We start from the raw sequence: 20,043 nt of genomic DNA, 5'->3' as shown, positions 1-20,043 counted from the left end.
TTCTTCAAATTGGGGAACAAACAGTAGTCAGAGAGAGCCAAGTCTGGAGAATGAGTTGGAATCCTATTTCCAATAATTTTGCGACCACAACTGCTGAGCTGTGTGCTGGTGCATTTTCGTGAAGGAAAAGGACTTTTTTGCGGCTTTCTTGCAGCTCGGTTTACAAACGACCCAATAACGATGAATAATATGCACCAGCAATAGTTTAACCCTTTTCCATATAGTCGATGAGGATTATCCCTTGCGAATCCCAAAAGACAGTCGCCTTAACCTTTCCGGCCGAAGGAATGGTCTTCGCCCTTTTTGGTGCAGATTCTCCCTTGGTAACCCATTGTTTAGATTGTTCAAATGGCACTAAGTACTATGGGACTTAACATCTGAGGTCATCAGTCCCCTAGACTTAGAACTACTTACACCTAACTAACCTAAGGACAACACACATCCATTCCCGAGGCAGGATTCGAACCTGCGACCGTAGCAGCAGTGCGGTTCCGGTCTGAAGCGCCTAGAACCGCTCGGTCACAGCGGCCGGCAGATGTTAAGTCCCAAAGTGCTTAGAGCCATTTGAACCAAGCATACTTATTATTTAACAACACTGAAACTACGCAGAGTGTTAAAAATGTGTTCCATATTTTGAAAGATGATAGTACGGACGCCCCCCCCCCCCCACCCGCAACGCACACATACCTTCCCTTCTTCTTGCAACAGGTGATGATGTTAATTCAGATCTCAAATTTGTGAAATGCGAGAGATATGTCTGGGATTCGATTTTGGGCGTCACGTCGCCATTATATAAGCCTCTGCCACCCCCTCAGTGTAAGATACGGGCCCGGTTAAACCACACTTTTCCGTCCACAGGCGAGGGACGTCCCATGACATCCATGCAACCACTACTGTATGTCTCGGGAATAAAGCTTCTCGGCGTCCGGCTGAGGAATGTGGAAGCGGAGCTGACTCAAACACCTAGTAAAACTAGAGATGAGAAGATGTGCGCAGTTTCGCGAGATGGAGGGACGCATGATATAAAACCCTTTTAACGTCAGTTTGTAGCGTCCTGCAGGGACAATTGTGGAGGTGATAGCATACCAAACATATTTTGAAGATGGAAAGAAAGGAGGCGTAGAAACAGAAGAGTAGTAGGTTGTAAATGGACGAATCGAAAGGCTATAGAACGTCAGTTGTTGACTGCCGACATGAAGCTGGTCTGGTGAGGGAAAGCAGTGCGAGAACATCGTGCATGAGTGGGCGGTACGAAAGGCTTAACACACATGTTAATAATTTGATTGTCCAGAAGAAAATCGCCCTGGAGGGACATTGGTCGTCGAGATGGAAAGGAAGAAACTTGCCGTCGAGACGGCAAAGGAGAACACTTCCAAGTCGGCGGCTTATTGTCAGCTGCGTCTGCTCCGCCGGACACCCAGCGCCAACAACCAAACACACACCTACCGCCTGCTACCTCCGCGCCGTCGGAGCACGCGGGTAGGGCCACCCGAACTCACAGCGTCTGCCCACTACCTTCACGCTGTCAAAGACACCGCTAGACGACTCCAGCGCGGCTTTGGCTTCGCCGCCAGCAAATCGTCAATCGCCTGGTAAAATACACGACAGTTCTCTCATCCAAGTCCTCCTGCCCGTTCATTTTGTCTCTTAGCAACCACGTTTGAAAACAATGGTAGCGACCCCGAGAAAATTGTTATTTCGATTTCACTTATAACAGCAATCAGTAAATTGTACATGCAAAACCGTTGTCTAAAAGCACTTTCCTTAGAAAAATAAGTGTTCGTGAATAACCTCCTTTACATTCTTGCGGCAGGCGCTCCTAATCCATTCATACAAATTATAAAAATTGGTGTACGTATTTATGTACCTGTGCATGCATGCATGTATGTATATTCCACATATCCTGCTAAACCACTGGACCGGTTTCAACCAAACTTGGTACATGTATCACTTACTGTGTGGAAAGAATCGCTGTGTGGGTAAGAACCACATACCTCACAAAGGGGCGAGGGAGAGGGCGGAAAGGCAGTGCAGCCAGTAATGCGTAAATATCCATACTTTCTTCTTCCAGTATTTGAGAATGCGATCACTTAGTGACTTGCAACAAACTATACGCATAATTTCAGACCTTTAAGAAACTTTTCCTCGGTGACACCCTAAACAAAATGAAGAAAGAAAAAAGTTTATCGCTTACTACATTTTCACAGTTCATGCAGCAAACAGCCGTATCGGGCATGACATTTTAATTTATTGCTTCTTTACTGCTAACTGTATTCGTGATACATTTTGCACACAGTATTCACGTATAGCACTGAATGTACCTCCAAAATTATATCATATATTCGCCACATAGTTCAGGAGTTCAAAAAAAAAAAGGTTCAAATGGCTCTGAGCACTATGGGACTCAACTGCTGTGGTCATTAGTCCCCCAGAACTTAGAACTACTTAAACCCAACTAACCTAAGGACATCACACACATCCATGTCCGAGGCAGGATTCGAACCTGCGACCGTAGCAGTCGAGTTCAGGAGTTATGATGTCATGAACAGTGAATGCGTGAATACCTACTGCAAGATCCAAAACATTTGACTTTATTACTTCGTTGCTACTTACTCTATTCGCAAAATGTTTCGCACACAGTATTCATATAAGCCACTGAATGTACCTACAAAATTATATCATTTCACAAGTCATAGCTAGTGAGATATGACATAATGAAAACGAAACTACAGGGCTAAATTTGCTAGAGATGTAGGTGAAATATGTGTACAAGTGTGTGCAAAATATGTTAAATATATTTGAAATATACACTCCTGGAAATTGAAATAAGAACACCGTGAATTCAGTGTCCCAGGAAGGGGAAACTTTATTGACACATTCCTGGGGTCAGATACATCACATGATCACACTGACAGAACCACAGGCACATAGACACAGGCAACAGAGCATGCACAATGTCGGCACTAGTACAGTGTATATCCACCTTTCGCAGCAATGCAGGCTGCTATTCTCCCATGGAGACGATCGTAGAGATGCTGGATGTAGTCCTGTGGAACGGCTTGCCATGCCATTTCCACCTGGCGCCTCAGTTGGACCAGCGTTCGTGCTGGACGTGCAGACCGCGTGAGACGACGCTTCATCCAGTCCCAAACATGCTCAATGGGGGACAGATCCGGAGATCTTGCTGGCCAGGGTAGTTGACTTACACCTTCTAGAGCACGTTGGGTGGCACGGGATACATGCGGACGGGCATTGTCCTGTTGGAACAGCAAGTTCCCTTGCCGGTCTAGGAATGGTAGAACGATGGGTTCGATGACGGTTTGGATGTACCGTGCACTATTCAGTGTCCCCTCGACGATCACCAGTGGTGTACGGCCAGTGTAGGAGATCGCTCCCCACACCATGATGCCGGGTGTTGGCCCTGTGTGCCTCGGTCGTATGCAGTCCTGATTGTGGCGCTCACCTGCACGGCGCCAAACACGCATACGACCATCATTGGCACCAAGGCAGAAGCGACTCTCATCGCTGAAGACGACACGTCTCCATTCGTCCCTCCATTCACGCCTGTCTCGACACCACTGGAGGCGGGCTGCACGATGTTGGGGCGTGAGCGGAAGACGGCCTAACGGTGTGCGGGACCGTAGCCCAGCTTCATGGAGACGGTTGCGAATGGTCCTCGCCGATACCCCAGGAGCAACAGTGTCCCTAATTTGCTGGGAAGTGGCGGTGCGGTCCCCTACGGCACTGCATAGGATCCTACGGTCTTGGCGTGCATCCGTGCGTCGCTGCGGTCCGGTCCCAGGTCGACGGGCACGTGCACCTTCCGCCGACCACTGGCGACAACATCGATGTACTGTGGAGACCTCACGCCCCACGTGTTGAGCAATTCGGCGGTACGTCCACCCGGCCTCCCGCATGCCCACTATACGCCCTCGCTCAAAGTCCGTCAACCGCACATACGGTTCACGTCCACGCTGTCGCGGCATGCTACCAGTGTTAAAGACTGCGATGGAGCTCCGTATGCCACGGCAAACTGGCTGACACTGACGGCGGCGGTGCACAAATGCTGCGCAGCTAGCGCCATTCGACGGCCAACACCGCGGTTCCTGGTGTGTCCGCTGTGCCGTGCGTGTGATCATTGCTTGTACAGCCCTCTCGCAGTGTCCGGAGCAAGTATGGTGGGTCTGACACACATCTACATCTATCTACATCTATACTCCGCGAGCCACCTTACGGTGTGTGGCGGAGGGTACTTATTGTACCACTATCTGATCCCCCCTTCCCTGTTCCATTCACGAATTGTGCGTGGGAAGAACGACTGCTTGTAAGTCTCCGTATTTGCTCTAATTTCTCGGATCTTTTCGTTGTGATCATTACGCGAGATATATGTGGGCGGTAGTAATATGTTGCCCAGCTCTTCCCGGAATGTGCTCTCTCGTAATTTCGATAATAAACCTCTCCGTATTGCGGTACGCCTTTCTTGAAGTGTCCGCCACTGGAGCTTGTTCAGCATCTCCGTAACGCTCTCGCGCTGACTAAATGTCCCCATGACACACCGGTGTCAATGTGTTCTTTTTTCCATTTCCAGGAGTGTATATGGAAAGCGTGTATGCAGACAAATCCGAAAATAAAAAAAAAATCTTCCGAAGCAGATGGATTGGTTTCAAACAAACTTGGTACACATATTATTTATTATCAGCAAGGAAAGACTGTGGTAGTAGAAAAAAAATGGTTCAAATGGCTCTGAGCACTATGGGGCTTAACATCTATGGTCATCAGTCCCCTAGAACTTAGAACTACTTAAACCTAACTAACGTAAGGACATCACACAACACCCAGTCATCACGAGGCAGAGAAAATCCCTGACCCCGCTGGTAATCGAACCTGGGAACCCGGGCGCGGGAAGCGAGAACGCTACCGCACGACGACGAGCTGTGGACATTAAAACTGTCTGCCAGACCGAGACTCGAACTCGGGACCTTTTGCCTTTCACGGGTAAGTGTCTATGTGGTAGTAGAACCCACCAACTTTCAACTAGAGTGTGGGTGATAAAGTAGAGAAAGAATGTGTGGAGGAAGAGATAGACAGACAGAGAGGGGGATACAAGGGATGGACATAGATATGGGGGAGGAAATGAATAGAGAGAGGGAGAGGGGGAAATGGCCAGAGAAAGGAAGGGAGAGGAGATGGACAGAGAGAAGGTGGTTGAGGACATGGACAGAGAGAGATAGAAGGAGATGGGTGGATAGATGGGGAGGAGGAAATGGACAGAGAGAAGAGGAGGAGGAGGGGGACAGAGACAGGAGGAGGAGGAGGAGGAGGAGGAGGAGGAGGAGGAGATGAATAGAGAAAGGGCGAGAATGAGATAGAGAGGGTGATGAGGAGATAGAGGGGGTAAGAGAAGATGGAGAGGAAGGGGGCTGGAGAAGATGTACTTAGAGGGGTAGGAGTAAATGGAAAGAGGGGGAAGGAGCAGATGGACAGAGAAACAGGGTAGTAACAGATGGACAGAGAGAGGGGCAGGAGGAGATGGACAGGGAGAAGGCAGTGGAGGAGGTAGACAGAGAGGTGGGGGGGATGGCCTGAGAGAGGAGGGGGAAGGGGATGGACTGAGAGAGGGGGGAGAAGGGGATGGACAGAGAAGGGGGGCGGAGGAGGCGGACAGAGAGAGGGGGAAGGAGGAGGTGTGCTATAGAAATGGAGTAAATACAGACTTTGGCTATGCCGGGTACTCAACTAGTCCATTTGTACAATTTGCAATTGCCACATTCAAGTACTGTGTAAGCTGCTGTGATTCTATTTATTTAATACGAAAACGCCGCACCCAAGTGCTATTTAAGATATCGTAATTCCCTTTACTTGTTACACAAATGCCACACTCAAGACCAATTTAATATAGTGTAAAAATTTCGACCACTACAACTTCCATAATCGCTCTTTCATACACGACATGCAGAAGGATTCATTTTAGTCATTCACGCAGCGCAGTGACGCATTTGAAACGTTTTCAGTGGAAACATGAATTAAATGACACATAAAACTATTTCTCTGAAATCTCAGGACTTTGATATTTCTGTCTCTCTTCTCATCAAATTCGCCTTTTTTCTTGTTGAAACTCTGATATTGTGTCGTAATATAGACAATCTCAATTGTTGTATATTAAAGACTCCTTAATTCATCACTCCTTACCTAACGACGTTTTTAATAACAGAAATTTGTTTGAGGCATAACATAGAAGTATGAACTAATGACTGCATTCGCTCAGTATAGTAGAAAATACTTACCTCTAAGTTACAAACGCCGGAAGAAGAACGTTATCACACCTCGAACAAGCGGCTTTACTCGCGAATCACTTCTCGGAAATCCCTTGTCACTTCTTACCTGAAACAAAAACAATTTTTCTATTAGCCTTGTAACAAAAGCTGTATACTGATTTTGTATTCACTTGTACCAGATGTACCTGAAAAATTCGGTGAATGGTCTGAGAAAATAAAGGAAACAATAGTTACAAAGAAAACATTTTTAACTGTCTTCAGAGCTATTACCATCAGCTACAACACAATTCTGACATCGGTTATAAGGTTTTGGGGAACGGTCAGCAAAGGTTTCTTGTGTAATCGCCCGAAGCTCCGTGGTTACGCATTGTTGGATATCCACATCTTTACAGGAGATGAGACTATGCGACAGTAAATGATATCGTGTTCATCGCCTTCCCGCCTCCAAAAAGATTCTGTTGGCAAAATCCAAGATTAAGATGATGTTGATCGCCTTTTTCGACAACAAGGACTTGAACCATCATGAATATCTACCTGAGGGAGGAGGGGAAGACGATCAACGTCATGCCACGCCAAACTTAGTCTCAGGATGGTACTGATAGTATCAGGTCTCATGTCCTGTAATGATGCGGATGTCCAACGGCTGACCACGGTGCTACGAATGATTCCGCAGTAAGAGTTTGCTGACAGTTTCCAACAGCTTTACAACCTATGTCAGAGGCGTGTTGTAGCTGAAGGTGATTACTTTGAAGGCCAGTAAGGGTATGCTGTTTTCCATTATTTTTGGGACCTTTCACCGAACTTTTCAGATGCATCTTGTATATGTGTACGTTTCGTCATACATTTCGGTAATAATGGTAAGGGTGTTAAATACGTTGTTGGATATGGCATTTTATTCATATAAGATTGACTTCGTAAGTAATGCATGTACGAGACGAAATCTCGCGGTATGAAAACCACATTTCTAGGAATGCGCTCATACTCTCTTGTCTGCACATGCTTATACCGTTTTTCTTATTTAATATGAAAACTTCGACGACAGAAACAGGTGATTTATTTCACGTTTCCACAACGTATAACGGTTCTTCTTCGACTGGATTTGGCGAAAGTCAGACTTCTTGTTCTTGGTCGAACAAGAGAGAGAGAGAGAGAGAGAGAGAGAGAGAGAGAGAGAGAGAGAGAGATGTCGAAGAGTCTACATCTACACCATCTCTACCATCTTAGTCACTTATTGCTTGTATACTACTCTACTAATCCTTCACTGTGGCTATTTCTTCTGGTAGGTGCAATTTTCACAAAAGTCAGTGCAGTGAAATAAACTGTTCCAATCTACGTGCTCACAGCTTACGCATCAGGTTCAAAATGGTTCAAATGGCTCTGAGCACTATGGGACTTAACATCTATGGTCATCAGTCCCCTAGAACTTAGAACTACTTAAACCTAACTAACCTAAGGACAGCACACAACACCCAGCCATCACGAGGAAGAGAAAATCCCTGACCCCGCCGGGAATCGAACCCGGGAACCCGGGAACCCGGGGGTGGGAAGCGAGAACGCTACCGCACGACCACGAGTTGCGGGCTACGCATCAGGGAGCCGTTGAAATCTTTCTAGGGAAGCCCATCAAATAGGCAGCTGCCACATATATGAGAGGTGTTCAATAAGTAATGCAATACATTTTTTTTTTCTGGACCAGTTACGGTTGGAAAACGCGAAATTTGTTGTGTGGCGTCCTGGAATATTCCCGCTTAAGCCCCTTTAGTTTCATGAAGTTCCGATAGGTGGCAACGCTATACATAGCTTCCAAAATGGCGTCTGTAACGGAGATGCGTTTCAAGCAGAGAGCAGACATTTAGTTCCTTTTGGCACAAAACGAGAGCATCGAAGATATTCATAAGCTTTTGCAAGATGTCTATGGAGACCTGCTAGTGAACAAAAGCTCAGTGAGTAGTCAGGCGAGTCGTCTGCCGTCATCGAAACAAGGTAGCGCAAACCTGTCAGATCTCCCTCGTGCCAGCCGGTCGCCCTCAACCTAAGGAAACAAGAAACGACTTCGGTGTGTTTGTCGTCACTAAAGTGCAAACGAACTTCTCCTTCTCCATAACGACGCAAAGCCTCACGCAAGTCAGAACATCCGAGCGGAGCTCACAAAACTTCACTGGACTGTTCTTCCTCAACGACCCTACAGCACCTTCCGACTGCCATCTGTTTGGCCCAATGAAGGATTCATGGGCCAATGAAGGATTCTGCAGGAAGCAGTATGTGGATTATTTGAATGTTATGGATGCAGCGAGGCTTTGACTCTGACGTCGACCAGTACGGTGGGGGACCATGGGGGGCATACAAGACCTCCTATTGTGGTGGCAAAACGCCATCGCACTGAACGGAAATTATGTTGAAAGGTTTTTTAGCCAAAAGAGTGCGGAATAATGTGGTGTATGGGAACTCTGAATAACACTAACCTGGTTTCAGGAAAAAAACTGTGTTGCATTACTTACTGAACTCCCCTCGTATTTACATCTGTACTCCGCAAATTGAAATACGTGCACCAAAGATATCAGATATTTGTTACTGAAAACTATTTGTAGAGACCATGTTGAAAACTTGGTCTTGATACTTAAATTGGGTTTCGTGATATATCAAACGCGTTTGGTCAAGTGTTATCCAGTTTAGATTTTGCGGAATTTGTAGCATTTTCCCGAGTGTCAAACAAATTTATGTCTCTTCTGCGCTTCCTTTATCCGCTCGATGTCCACTGTGAGGTGCATCCAATCACTAGTGCACTTTCGAAGTCACTAAGCTCTCTTGAAACGACCATTCTGCTGTTCCCGCTTCTCTACTGAAAACAAAATACTCCCCGCCTCCTTTTATACTGGCGGTTTCTTAATATATAGCGGTTAATTTCGCATTACATTGGCGTCTCCGAGTACTTCTGAGCAAATACAGTGTTTACTATTTTTGGGTGTGCAGTATTTTGGGTGGCCTGTCCTAGTTGCCTCACCCTGTACTAAATAACTGATTTTATTTACGTCTCATTAATCTTATAGTCAGAAGATACTACATTTTAATGTTTAATGCCGGCCGCGGTGGCCCAGCGGCTCTAGGAGCTTCAGTCCGGAACCGCGCGACTGCTACGGTCGCAGGTTCGAATCCTGCCTCGGGCATGGATGTGTGTGATGTCCTTAGGTTATTTAGGTTTAAGTAGTTCTAAGTTCTAGGGGACTGATGACCTCAGATGTTAAGTCCCATAATGCTCAGAGCCATTTTTTTTTAATATTTAATTATTTCCACATCTTTAATTTTGTTCCGTATTTGCAAATCTTTGTAACGTCCTATTGCCTCCGGATGTTAATGGCTTTAGTATAGACTTCCAGTAGGAAGGCATATCATTTAACTGAATATGTTTCCATGTATAACATCCAGCTGCACTTCTCGTAGTAATCCTAATTATAGAATAATAAAGAAGGAAAGCTAACTAGGGTTAAACGTTCCGTCGACATCCAAGCCACTGCAGACAGAGCAGTAGCTCACTTGCACAAGAATCGGTGACGAGATTGTTCATAGCGTTGTTGAAAAAAGGAGGCTGACATTCGTCCAAAGTGATTTAGGGAAACCACGAGAAATTTAATTCAGATCTGTCGTGTGGGATTTGAAGTCAGTTCCCCATTAATGTGGGGCCAATTTGCTGGACTGAGCCACACTGATACAGATGACAACTAGATTTAAGACGGTCAGTTGAAGAGACAAGTACCAACGGCAGCAATGGGTGAAGTCACGACTGAAAGTAGTTCAGACTCTCACCTACGAGAGTTTAGACTTGACCAAAGTCATCGTCGCTCTTATGCACTTGACCCAGCTACATGGTTACAAAACTTCTCGAGAAACACTCCACCGCTAATTACTGTCTCGAGAGTCTTTCTCCCATCAGGAGTTTTGTGGTATTTATGACACTCGTTGCAAAATATGCGTTACACACAGACGCTGGAACTAGCGTCCAGTCATCGTAGGCCGTTTTGTTCGGCACAGATCTTAATTAAAAAGTAAGCGATCGTTAGAGCTATGTATTGTGCGCGGTGGCAGCTGCGCACACAATGGGCGCAAGTTTTTTCATTAGTGGGCGGTACCGCCTCCCCTCGCCGCCCATAAAACGCGACCCGCATCGCGTTCGGTAATCACAGCACCGGCATCAACTGCGCCCGGGTGCATCCCCCGCGCCCTTGCCTGCCTCTCCATGTATCACTCCCTCGCTGTACGTCTGTTTTTGCAGAGGAGGTTACTGACGCATTTCAGCCACAAGCATTTCCTAACACGGACACGCACTTCAGTCTGAGAAGCATCTACCTAACCCGTCACCGATTTTGATCATCTATCGCACGGTTGTGGCACATACTTACAGCTAACAAATGCTGCTCTAGTCAATGCCCTTCTCAGATTTTTACGTTGAACAGAGGTTGAAAGTTTTACAGAGCGCGTGCCAGAAGAAGTCGCACCAATTCGTATAAAATTATTTTTAAGGCTTTCCTCGGGAGGCCACAAGAAGTGTAAGTGGTTGCAATAACATACTAGACAGCTTGGGACCATACGATCCTGAACAATTAAAGACAGTCATGACGGATACAGGGATTAGTGGCCACTATATCGTTATAGCGAGACTGAATATCGTAACATCGGAATCCACCAAAAAATAAACTCAAAATATGTCTATTTAAAGAATCAGATAAAAATTCGCTGACGGCTTTCTGAGAGACAGTCCCCTGTCTCTCCAAACCAAGTATGTAAACATAGAGCTGATGTGGTCTACATTCAAAGAAATAGTTATGACGGAAATTGATTCACATCAAGCAAACCAATAAGAGGCGGAACAGATCCCGCGTGATACATAAAACAGGTCAGGACACAGTTGCAGAAGCAACAAAAAAAGCGTTCCAAGTTTAAAATCACGCAAAATCTCCAATATTGACGATTTTTTGCAAAAGCTCCAAATTTAGCGTGTGGCGGTTCAATGCGAGACTCTTTTAATAGCTTTCACAATTATACTCTCTCTCTCAAAATATGTCAGAAAATCCAGAGATATTTTGGTCATTTGTAAAATACACCATTAAAAACGCACAATTATTATCTTCACTGAGCGATAGCAATGGTAAGGTTACCATTGACAACGCCACTAAAGCGGAGTTACTAAACACGGTTTTCGGAAATTGGTTCACAAAAGAAGATGCAGTAAACGTTCCAGAATTCAAATCAAGGACAACTGCTGGCTTTATTAACTTGGAAGTAGCTATTCCGGTGTAGCGAAGCAACTAAAGTCACTTAATAAAGGTAAGTCTTCCGGTCCAATTGAGTACCAATTCTGTTTCGACGAAACATCCGTACCTCAGCACTGTAAAGTTGCACAGATCACACCAATGCACTCCCGCCGGAGGTTCGAGTCCTCCCTCGGACATGAGTGTGTGTGTTGTCTTTAGCGTAAGTTATTTTAAGTAGTGTGTAAGTCTAGGGACCGATGACCTCAGCAGTTTGGTCCCATAGGAATTCACACACACACACACACACACACACACACACACACACACACACAAACCAATGCGCAACAAAGTAAACAGAAGTAGTCTACTGAATTATAGATCCATATCACTGACATCAATTTGAAAGAAGATATTGGAGCATATACCGTGTTCAGACATTATGAATTACCTCGAACAGAACTGTCTATTGACACATAGTCAGGACGGATTCAGATAATATCGTTCTTGAGAAACATAAATAGACCTTTATTCACACGAAATAATGAGTGCTGTCAACAAGGGATTTCAAGTTGATTCTATATATCTAGATTTCCAGAAGGTTTTTGACAACGCTCCTCGCAAGCGGCTTATAATCAAATTGCTTGCCTACAGTGTACCGGATCAGTTGGGAGATGGATTCGTTTTCTGTCAGAAGGGACACAGGTCACAGTAATGTATGAAAAGTCACCAAGTGAAACAGAAATGATATCTTTGACAGATAGTGTGAACAGTCCTCTTACATTGTTTATAAATGATGCCATTTACAATCTAGTAAATTATCATAACATTAATACGGTTTAAGAAATGATTTGGACAAGGTATATGTGTGTTTGCAATTGTGGCAATTGACCCTGAACAATAAAAGATCTGAAGTCCTCCACATGAGTGCTAAAAGGAATCCGTTAAATTTCGGTTACACGATAAATCACACAAATTTAAAGGCTGTAGATTCAGCTAAATACCTAGGGATTACAATTTCGAAAAACTTAAATTGGAACCAACACGTAGAATATGTTTCGGAAAGAGCGAACCAAAGACTGCGGTTTAGAAGATACAACAAATCTACTAAATAGATAACCAACATTACGCTTGTCCGTTGTGTGCTAGAATGATACTTACTAGATGATACTGACGGAAGACAACGTAAATGTTCAAAGAAGGACAGCTCGTTTTTCATTACCACGAAATAGGGGAGAGAATGTCACGGATTTGACACGCGATCTGGAGTGGCAATCATTAAAACAGAGGCGTTTATCGCAGCAGCGAGATGTTCTCACAAAACTTGAATCATCGTTTTCCTCCTACGAATGAGAAAATATTTTCTTGACTCCCATCTACAAAGGGAGAAATGACAACCGTAATAAAAAAAGAGAAATCAGAGCTCGCACGGAAAGATTTAGGGGTTCATTTTCCCCACGTGCTATTCGATAGTCGATATAGTCGGTTGAGAAATAGTCTGAAAGTGATTCTGGAAACCCTCTGCCAAGCACCTGGATGTGAACTGCAGAGTAGTCACATAGATTTAGATATCAGTTTGGGCTGATGCTACAGCCTGAACTGAAGATATTGTCGTCTTACCACCCTAACGATGGGACTGTTGATTTTTTCCTATGAAACTTCGCTACTCGCGTTGCGCATGATCACATATTTCTTCTCTTTTACCACACCTCTCACCCCTCTGGAGACGAACATCTCGTGACGTGAAAATAGTAACAAAGTGTTGAATGCCATAAGTGTGTGCCAGACGTCGAGAAGCGACGCTAGCGCAAGCGGTTAAGGTGACTTACTATTCATCTGTTGGTTCGTTGATTTGGGGGAGGGTACCAAACAGCGAGGTCATCGGTCCCATAGGATTAGGGAAGGATGGGGTAGGAAATCGGCCATGCCCTCTCAAAGGAACCACTCCCCCGTTTGCCTGAAGCGATTTCGGGAAATCACGGAAAACCTAAATCAGGATGGCCGGACGCAGGTTTGAACCATCGTCGTTCCGAACGCGAGTCCCCTGTGCTAACCACTGTCCCACCTCGCTCGATGCTACACATCTGTCCCTACAGCGATCGAGCCTTATCATTTATCATTTTCTTGTAATTTTCCACCAAATACTACAACAAATCATATTTCATCGCAAAGTAAGAATTAAAAAAATGACAAAATTACAAAACAGGACTTCAGCCGCCTACGCGCATTGAAATAATTCAGTGGGGAATGTTGAAGATTTGTGCTTGACCGGGACTCGAACCCGGGTGCTCCACTTCTCTAGAACGGTTGTCTTAGTCGCCTATGCCGCCTGCAAACACTTCATGGCCCACCAGACAGAACAGATAGCACACACATATATGTATGAAAGAAGAAGACTCTGTGTACTTTCAGAGCGGATGCACAATGATATCGAACCTCTGCGGGACTTCACGAGTGCAGCTAGCAGTTGGGCAACGGAAGTGGGCACTACTTGCGCGTGACAGGTCGAGAATATGGATCGGACCGTGAAGCGTTTCCGGATGGCCGAGGTAGTTGGGGACGGGAGCTTATGCAGAATTACACTCCTGGAAAAAAAATCGTTGTAATGCTAAGAGCTTTTGAGATTAATCAATGAAATTTGGTACACCCACTTAAAAACGTGTTCTTTATGGGCGAAACAATTTTCAAAGATCTCCGTCTTGCACTTCTTTTTACTAGAGTTTACATTTTCCGATAATGTGTACCTTTTCAGTGTACCGTTTTTCCTTAGTGATATGTCATGATGTACTTGTAAAGTATGTATCCCTTTGTCAATAGGCCTATTAGGACCGCCAAAGTACAGTTTCTGACCCTTGAGTTCTTTTTTTAATTCCAAAAGCCTGCCACCCAACCTCTTTTGAATGTGCCCAGTACATTCCAGTTTCTCAATCTTACGATCAGCTCTGTAAGGGTTACTATCAGAAATAGTTTTAAAGGAACTACAATCACCATCACCAAGATACGTGACATAGAGAATCCCGTATCTTTCAACACTTTTTTTGAAACATAAATTTCATACCAGTTGCTTCCATCCCGCCACTATACCCCAAACAATTCCTACAGCAACCGTTTTAATTTTCACTCTGCCATTTATTCTCGTCTCCTGTTCTGTCACATTTCTTCCTAAGAGCACAAAAACTACAGCACTTGCTCATCAGCTGAAGTCAGTCAGTTAGTTAGTAAGTTAGTTAGTTAGTTAAAATTTCCATGGATGATTTTGCACTTTAGATCTTTAAGATGTGGAACCAGTCATTTTACATTCATATCGCAAATTACTTTGTACCTGTGGTTACATTCCGAATATTTCTAAGACCTTTTTTTTTACAAAAAGAAAAAAGAGGCATACATATGTGACTTGGTAATTCCTACCCACCATCTTTGACACTTTTCAATAATAGAAATTCCTCAGCGGAACAGAAGGAGTTGTCAAAGAGAGACTTTCTCCGTTTCTTATCAAATTTTACTTTGCTATCTGTCTGACACCGGGTAAGTGATCAAAAATTTTTGTTACAGCGTTGTGCACCCCTTTTTATGCTGAAGACAACTTTAATGTGGAGTAATGAAGATCATTTTTCCTTCTGGAATTGTAGTTATCTACCTCACTGTTCCTTTTGAACTGTAGTGAATTATTTACAACAAACTTCCTGAGGGAATACATACACTGTGAAGCAGTAGCCGGAATGCCCAACTCCTTAAACAGATGTCTACAAGATGATCGTGGATGAGTACCACATATTATTCTTACGTTTTTGTCGAATAAAGACTTTCTTTCTTAAAGATGAGTTACCCCAGAATTATACTCTGCACGACATTATTGAATGAAAATATGCAAAATATGTCAACTTACTGATTTGTCTCTCCCCAAGATTTTCAATGATTCTAAGACCAAATGTGGATGAAGAAGTTGTTTTAGGAGTTCTAAAATGGGTTTTTCCCGATTAAATTCTTATCAATATGGACCCCTAAGAATACTGAAATTTCCATCCTATTTATTATTTGCTTGCCAAATGTTACACTTATCATTGGTGTAGTACCTCTAGATGTGCAGGACTCTTGAAAATTGAGGATGAGACCATTCGGAGAAAACCAGTCAATGATACTTTCAAAAACTTTGTTTATCATTTCTTCTGTTACTGTAGGTATGCTTGGACTGATTACAATACTAGTGTCATCTGCAAAAACAACTAGTTCTTCTCGTATATTAGACTGAAGATCGTTTACACATGTAAGGAACACTAGTAGACCTAAAATTGCCCCATGGGCAACCCCATACGTGATGTCTTCCCAGTCCGAATTATGTCCCTTGACTATCTTGTTTGAATTTCTAAGTACGATTTTCTGCATTCTTTTGGTTAGACATGACATTATCCATTGGCTGCCTATACCATCAGTCCCGTAAAATTTCAATTTACCTAGGAGAATGCTGATTAACACAGTCAAATGCCTTAGAGAGGTCACAGAAAACACCAACCGGTAATATTTTATTTTTTAATGGTTGTAAAATCTGGTGAGTGAACGTGTAAATGCCATTCTCAGTAGGCCAACCCTTCTGAAACCCGAACTGTGATTTACTAATGACACTTATTGCTAAGGTGAGATACTATTACAGAATACATCACCTTCTCAAAAATTTTGAAAAATGATGTCATCAGTGAAAGAGGTCGGTAATTATTGACATCTCTCTTATCATCTTTAAAGGGAGGTTTAACAACGGCATATTTCACTCTCTCTGGAAAAATGCCCTGAGTGAGTTATATTTCAGATAAAACTGGGATTTTTACATGGGAACAAGTTCTTAGTGCTCTATTGGAAGCATTTACAAAACGAGATAAGTTTTTATTTGTGAGAGGATGAATAATTTTCATAATTTCAGAAGGAGAAGTTGGTATGCATTCATATGCATGAATTTTATGAAAGTTTCATTTTCAACGTATTGCTGTGATTTTGCTCTTGAACTGCTTGTCCTTGTACTTTGAAAATTTGTGGTAAGTTCTTATGGGGCCAAACTGCTGAGGTCATCAGTCCCTAGGCTTACATACTACTTAATTTAACTTCAACTAACTTACGCTAAGGACAACACACACACCCATGCCCGAGGGAGGAATCGAACCTACGACGGGGGGCGCCGCGTGAACTGTGGCAAGGCGCCTAAGACCACGCTGCTATCCCGCGCGGCTCCCTGTACTTTCTGCTCTATTTAAGGAGTGATTATTAAATGCATTTGCTGTCTACCCATCGTTTATAGCCCTTCCACTCAGTTCAATAGTAATGTTGTCTTGTTCTTTGGCTGGTTGTCCTGTCTCTTGCTTCACTACGTTCCATATAGTCTTAAGTCTGTTACCGGAAGTACTGATTTCTGGTGTTATGTGCATATTCTTTGTTAATAATGTTGAGTAGTTTTTTAATGTGCAACTACTGCAAGATTATTACTCGTTCCTGCCAAAAGATACATTTTCCTTTTTCTTTCACAAGGTATTTAAACGCCTCTAGTGATCCTCCATTTTCTGCCTGGCTGTTAATTTCCTTTCTGATTAGTCTATGCAGATTATGATGTTTCTTGTCAGTATCAATACAGATGACACTCCATACAATGAAATGTGATCACACTTCAAATATGTGTCATCACAGGAAACGCATAAATCAGTACTGGGCACATATTTATCTGTCTGTACATCACTATTTAGTATCACAGTTTCCTGCACTACAGAAGTAAGATTTCGTTTACATTTCTACTCTAATACATGCAGAATTTCTCTTTTTGTGTAACTGTTCCTTACGGCAGGGGATGGCATATTTATAATTCCATAAAACAAGTTCGTACCTTCCGTGCCAACACCCAATCACCTCATCCCACAACACAGTCTCAGGTTTCTTCATATGTCCAGTTATTCACTTCAGCAGTTTTGAAACTAACATCTGGCTGTCATCTGTCACAAAATAAATGCGAAGTATAGGCTGTGATATAACTTCAAAGCATGGACACCACAGTTAGCACAAACACAATCAGATTGAATTACGTTAGACAGAATTCTGAAATCTATAAGTCTAAATCCACTTGACATTTCATCTTCTGCCTTGTAATCGTCGAGAGCAGTACCTCAGTCAACTTTTTTGCTTGAAGCACTTCGGCTATTCGACATACAATCTTGTTTCATAATCCAAGAAATACGACAAAAATCTTGTACCCAGTACGAGGGATGCAAGAAAGGCACACATATTGTGTGCCCAGCATGGGTGCCATTTGCATCATCACTCGGGTTCATTGTATTCCTTCAGTTTCCTACCCTCATAAACTGTATTTACTTTTAAGACACAACGCCTTCTCTGTGTCCAGAGGAGGTATCGATTGAAGGTAACCTTATCAATTCAGACAGCTGAAGTCCTAAGTGGTTAGCGCACACAACAATTACATGCATTGTGGCTAGTTGTTTAACAGTGAACGCTGTTCTGTGTTTTCATGTATATTTGTGGAACATTCTCAGAAATTCGCCGGGGCGTGTCTAGTTTGTATTTATGAATGACTGTTATGAGTGCCTGTCCAGTGTTGGTATGGATAGTTATTGAATCGGAAAAAAGGAGAAAAGTGGATACTTGCTGCCAGGCGAAGCCTATTCCTCTCAAATACTTAGATGGGTGTCGTTGTGGTAATCGACCACATTCAAGGGACAGAAAACCACAGAAAATATCACAAATACTCAATCCATGAGTCCTTCTACACTCTGACAATACAGCCAAAAAGATAATTAGTTAGTTAGTTATCTAGCTACTTAAATGTTTCACTTGCATATCAAAATATCGCTCAGTTCAATTTAATATAACATTTTCGTAGTGATTCGTTCACTGGATGATGATGTTAGACTCCTGTTCCTCCCCCTGTCCCCTCCCCTTCCTTACTTGGTACCAACACTCAGCAAACTCACAGAGTTTTCCTCGCGCCCAACAGTTACATTTATTGAAATGATTTGGAACGAGTCAGTTTACAGGATACAAGTCCTACTCATGCAAATACACTTAAAAACAAGAGGCTTTTTCTGCAAGCTATCAGTTTTTAAGTAAAAATTCGTTCATGGAACAGAAGGAGTTGTCCAGGAGGGAAAAAAAATTAGATTAGATTTGCTATCTGTATGTCATTTTATGTTAATGAGCAACTGATCAAATATTTGTGTTACTGCATATTGAAATCCTTTGTGAGTCACTGGCAGTGGGTAATAAAGGTCATTTTTCCCTCCAGTGTCGTTTGTATGGACCTTACTGTTCTTCTCAAATTGTGATGGATATTTTATGACGAGTTTCATTAACGCATTTATTTACTGAGACGACGCAGCTAAAATGCCTAGCTTCTTGAAGAGCTACCTGAATTACATCAAAGAGTGAACGCTACGAAGTATCCTTAGCATATGCTCTTGTGCAGTCAGTAAACTCTTTCTAAGTGATTTCTAAGTAATTGTCTAGGAAATCGAAATACTCTATAATTAACTACTAAAGAGGGTTTTTATATAGCGTGATTCAGCTGCCCCTATCCATGGGTTTTATGTACCCCACAACGCCCTCAAATACCACCTGCAAGATTTCCATATTCTCTCGCTCGCTATTCGTAAACTTTTAGTCCTACAGAAATTATAAACAGGATCGTTTCATAGGAAATTTAATATTACATTTGGTACTCGATACGTTTCCGCTAGAGACCACAAGTTTTCGAATTGTTCAAGAAAAACGCAGAAAAGTGACCTTCAAATGCATTTTTCTTGAGTAACTCGAAAATTTTGGTAGCCAACGATAACATATCCCAGTACAAAATTTAACTACATTAAATTTCCTGCAAAGAGGTCCTGTTCGTTTTTCTGTAGGGCTACTAATTTGCGTTTAATGTGCGAGAAAATATGTAACGCTTGTATGTGATTTTTGAAGGCATTGTGGGTTGCATAAAACCTATTGGTAGGGGCAGCTGATGGCTCTGAGCACTATGGGACTTAACATCTGAGGTCATCAGTCCCCTAGACCGTAGAACTACTTAAGTCTAACTGACCTACGGACATCACACACATCCATTCGTTTTCATAGTTCTATATTATCAAAAATGGTTCAGATGGCTCTGACCACTATGAGGTTTAACATCTGAGGTCATCAGTCCCCTAGAACTCAGAACTACTTAAACCTAAGTAAACTAAGGACATCACACACATCCACGCCCGAGGCAGGATTCGAACCTGCGACCGCAGCGGTCGCGCGGCTCCAGACTGTAGCGCCTAGAACCGCTCGGCCACTCCGGCCGGCTCTATATTTTATATTACTTATATATATATGACTGATGTGTGGAGAGAACCGTAAACTCACCGATTTTTCGTTGTGCCCACTAGGTTAATGTTTTCTGCGCGATGTCACAGACGAAACTGTATGGGCCGTTTTTCTTCTGTGAGAAGGCTGTGATGGGAACCTGTTACCGCGATATGTTGCTGGTGTGGTTGTTTTCATGATCGGCTGCTGAT

General features: G+C 43.3%; 1 protein-coding gene across 1 annotated transcript in view; it reads right to left on the bottom strand.

The window, feature by feature from the left end:
* The window catches only part of LOC126249715 (uncharacterized), a 193,881-nt gene that overhangs the window by 24,102 nt on the left and 149,736 nt on the right, over nucleotides 1–20,043 (bottom strand). Inside the window, exon 2 of the mRNA XM_049951396.1 lies at nucleotides 6,285–6,381. The gene's annotated coding sequence lies outside the window, so the exon portion shown is untranslated. The remainder of the gene's footprint in view (nucleotides 1–6,284; nucleotides 6,382–20,043) is intronic.

This window comes from Schistocerca nitens, chromosome 3 (genome assembly GCF_023898315.1).
Source record: "Schistocerca nitens isolate TAMUIC-IGC-003100 chromosome 3, iqSchNite1.1, whole genome shotgun sequence".
NCBI classification, from domain to species: domain Eukaryota; kingdom Metazoa; phylum Arthropoda; class Insecta; order Orthoptera; family Acrididae; genus Schistocerca; species Schistocerca nitens.
Note: the sequence above shows the minus strand (reverse complement) of the source record. Positions and strands in the feature narration are given on the sequence as shown.